This window comes from Chiloscyllium plagiosum, chromosome 48 (genome assembly GCF_004010195.1).
Source record: "Chiloscyllium plagiosum isolate BGI_BamShark_2017 chromosome 48, ASM401019v2, whole genome shotgun sequence".
Classification (NCBI taxonomy): Eukaryota; Metazoa; Chordata; class Chondrichthyes; order Orectolobiformes; family Hemiscylliidae; genus Chiloscyllium; species Chiloscyllium plagiosum.
Genome location: NC_057757.1, coordinates 5,856,462 through 5,861,124, shown reverse-complemented (window position 1 = coordinate 5,861,124; position 4,663 = coordinate 5,856,462).

Genomic DNA, 4,663 nt, shown 5'->3' with positions numbered 1-4,663 from the left:
GGAGATGAAACCCCGAATGGAAATCAGACAGGTATTGGGGACCCATAATGTGACGGAGCAGCCTCAGTCCCTGACTTTGCCCTACAGATACGTGATGATTGCTACCTGTGCGGTTGAGAAGAAACATGCAGGAAACCAGGACAATGGCAGGGGGCAGGGGGCAGGGGAAAGGAACATGGTAGTGATGAAGGAATATAGAGCTAGGGAAATACACAACATTCTCTCCAGCCATAACTGGGAATCCAAGGTTTGTGTTGCCTGCCCATCTCGAAGGGTCAAAGACCTCTCAGCTGGAGAGGATTGGAGAAGGGGAAGGATTCCATCCACACAGGAACCTCAACACAGGAAGATGTGGCAATGAGAGTTTCAGGAATTCAAGTTCACAGCCGCAAAGGTAATTATCCAGGGATTGTTAACACTGTTACATGCCAGTTGGTGTAAGGTTAAAATGATTCAAGAATTAATTGCATGGCTCAAAATATATTTGGATTAATGGGGAACTGGCACCAGAAAGTGAAATCAGCTAACACCAACCTATCGCAAGAACCCCCGGATAGTATTAAGAGTGTTGACAGGTACCAAGGAAAAGGGTCAGATAAGGACCATCAGTTTAAAAAGAAAATAGAAAAACCTACCTTGTTAGGTTGCAGGATCTTCTAAAGCACTTCACAGTGCAGTTTGCTTTTCTAATGTTGGAACTGAGCAGCTAATTTGTATACAACAGGACCCCACAAACAGCAACATCGTAAAAGCCAGATAATCTGTTAGAGTGACGTTGACTGAAAAATAAGATCATTCCCCCCCCCCCCCCACCCTAAAGTTCTAGGCTCCCCTACCCCAAGGAAAAGATGTTGTCTATTTACCCTATCCACACCCCTCATGATTGTATAAACCTCTATAAGGTCACCCCTCAGCCTCCAGGGAAAACAGTGCCAACCCAGCCCTTTAGGGCAGGGTGGCTCAGAGGTTAGCACTGCTGCCTCACAGCACCAGGGACCCAGGTTCAATTCCTGCCATGGGTGGCTGTCTGTGTGGAGTTTGCACATTCTCCCTATGTCTCAGTGGGTTTCCTCCGGGGGCTCCGGTTTCCTCCCAGAGTCCAAAGATGTGCAGGTCAGGTGCACTGCTGCCTCACAGCACCAGGGACCCAGGTTCAATTCCTGCCTTGGGTGGCTGTCTGTGTGGAGTTTGCACATTCTCCCTACGTCTCAGTGGGTTTCCTCCGGGGGCTCCGGTTTCCTCCCAGAGTCCAAAGATGTGCAGGACATGCTAAATAATGTCAGGTGCATTAGTCAGGGGTAAATGTAGGGGAATGGGTCTGGATGGGTTACTTTTCGGAGGGTCAGTGTAGACTTGTTGGGCCGAAGGGCCTATTTCCATACAGTAGGGATTCTAATCAATCTATTCAGGCACTCCCTGTAGCTCAAATCCTCCAACCCTGGCAACGTCCTTGTCAATCCTTTCTGAACCCTTTCAAGTTTCACAACATCCTTCCGATAGGAAGGAGACCAGAATTGCCCACAGTATTCCAAAAGTGGCCTAAAAAAGGTTTAGAGTATAGAAGTTGGAATGTTGGTCAGGCCTCTTCTGGATTACTGGTGCAGTTATGGTCACCGTTATAGGAAGGATATTACTAAACTGGAGAGGATTCGGCAATCTCCCAGATGTAATAGTGGCTGAAGGACCTAGGGTAAAGGATGAACTGTAGGGAATTTATATTAGGCAGGAAGTGGTGTTGGATAGACTGTTAGGTCTGAAGGCTGATAAGTCCCCAGGACCTGATGGTCTGCATCCCAGGGTACTGAAGGAGGTGGCTCAAGAAATCGTGGATGCATTGAAAAATGATTATAATTAGATTAGATTACTTACAGTGTGGAAACAGGCCCTTCGGCCCAACAAGTCCACACCGCCCCGCCGAAGCATAACCCACCATACTCCTACATCTACCCCTTACCTAACACTACGGGCAATTTAGCATGGCCAATTCACCTGACCTGCACATCTTTGGACTGTGGGAGGAAACCGGAGCACCCGGAGGAAACCCACGCAGACACGGGGAGAACGTGCAAACTCCACACAGTCAGTCGCCTGAGGCGGGAATTGAACCCGGGTCTCTGGCGCTGTGAGGCAGCAGTGCTAACCACTGTGCCACCGTGCCGCCCATATAATGTTCTATAGATTCAGGATCAGTTCCTGCGGATTGAAGGGTAGCTAATGTTGTCCCACTTTTCAAGAAAGGAGGGAGAGAGAAAACAGGGAATTACAGACCGGTTAGCCTGACGTCAGTAGTGGGAAAGGTGCTGGAGTCATTATAAAAGATGAAATTATGACTCATTTGGATAGCTGTAACAGGATAGGTCAGAGTCAGCATGGATTTACAAAGAGGAAATCATGCTTGACTAATCTTCTGGAATTTTTTGAGGATGTAACTATGAAGATGGACAAGAGAGAGCCAGGGGATGTAGTGTACCTGGACTTTCAGAAAGCCTTTGATAAAGTCCCACATAGGAGATTAGTGAGCAAAATTAGGGCACATGGTATTAGGGGCAAAATACTGACTTGGATTGATAATTGGCTGGCTGACAGGAAGCAAAGAGTAGTGATAAACAGGTCCTTTATGGAATGGCAGGCGGTGACCAGTGGGGTACTGCAGGATTTGGTGCTGGGACTGGAGAGGTTTACAATATACATTCATGATACAGTTGAAGGCATTAAAAGTAATATTAGCAAATTTGCTGATGACACAAAGCTGGGTGGCAGGGTGACATGTGAGGAGGAAGTTATGAGAATACAGGGTGACTTGGACAGGCTAGGTAAGTGGACGAATACAAGGCAGATGCAGTTAATGTGGATAAATGGATGGGTATCCACTTTGGTGGCAAGAACAGGAAGCTGATTACTATGTAAATGGAGTCAAGTTAGGTAAAGGGGAAGTACAACAAGATCTCAGTGTTCTTGTACACCAATGAAAGCAAGCTTTGCAGGGAGATACAGCAGGTAGTGAAGAAAGCTAATAGCATGCTGGCCTTCATAACAAGAGGAATTAAGTATAGGAGCAGAGGTCCTCCTGCAACTGTGCAGGGCCCTGGTGAGACCATACCTGGAGTATTGTGTGTAGTTCTGGTCTCCAAATTTGAGGAAGGACATTCTAGCTATTGAGGGAGTGCAGCGTAGGTTCACGAGGTCAATTCCCAGAATGGTAGGACTATCATATAGAGTCATAGAGGTGTACAGCACGGAAACAGACCCTTGGGTCCAACCATCTAGGCCGACCAGATATCCTAACCCAATCTGGTCCCATCTGCCAGCACCCGGCCCATATCCCTCCAAACCTTTCCTGTTCACGTATCCATCCAAATGCCTCGTAAATGTTGTAATTGTACCAGCCTCCACTACTTGGTCTGGCAGCACATTCCATACACGTACCACCCTCTACATGAAACAGGTGCCCTGTAGGTTTCTCTTTTATCTTTCCTCTCTCACCCAAAACCTATACCCTCTAGTTCTGGACTCCCCAACCCCAGGGAAAAGACTTTGCCTATTTATCCTATCCATGTCCCTCATAATTTTGTAAACCTCTATAAGGTCACCCCTCAGCCTCCGACGCTCCAGGGAAAACAGCCCCAGCCTGTTCAGCCTCTCCCTATAGCTCAAAAGGAAAGATCTGAGCAACTGGGCTTGTATACCCTTGAGTTTCGAAGACTGAGAGGGGATCTGATTGAGACATATAAGATTATTAAAGGATTGGACACTCTGGAGGCAGGAAACATGTTTCCGCTGCTGGGCGAGTCCCGAACCAGAGGACACAGCTTAAAAATAAGGGGTAGGCCATTTAGAAAGAGTTGAGGAGAAACGTCTTCACCCAGAGAGGGGTGGTTATATGGAATGCTCTGCCCCAGAAGGCAGGGGAGGCCAAGTCTCTGGATACTTTAAAGAAAGAGATGGATAGAGCTATTAAAGATAGTGGAAGCAAGGGTTAAGGCTGGAACAAGATACTGATTGTGGATGATCAGCCATGATCATAATGAATGGTGGTGCTGGCTCGAAGAGCCAACTGACCTACTCCTGCACCTATTGTCTATGGTCAGCAAAAACTTACCAGGATGTTGCCAGGAATAGAGGATTTAACTTGTAAAGATAGGCTGGGGCTCTTCTCACTGGAGCATGGGAGGTTGAGGGGTGACTTCATTGAAGTTTACAAAATCATGAGAGGCATAGATAAGATGAATAGCCATGGTCTTTTCCATAAGGTGGGGCATACTTTTAAAGGTGGGAAGAAAAAGATTTAGAAAGGACAGGAGGGGCAACTTTTGTTTTTAAGAATACAGAGATAGTTTCGTGTGTGGAATGAACTGGTAGAGGAAGTGGTGGATACAGATACAGCTACAATGCTTAAAAGATATTTGGATAGCTACATGAATAGGTAAGATTTAAAGGGATATGGGCCAAGCATAGGCAGGTGGGAGTAGTTTAATTTGGGAACATGGTCAAAGTGGACGAGTTGGACCGAAGGGTTTGTTTCCATGCTCTTCGACTATAAAAGCTGTTCTCCTTTCAGCAGGAAAGCACAAGAAATCTGATGGGGATTCTTAAAACGATGAAGTTAAAAATCACACAACGCCAGGTTATAGTCCAACAGGTTTAATTGGAAGCACACTAGCTT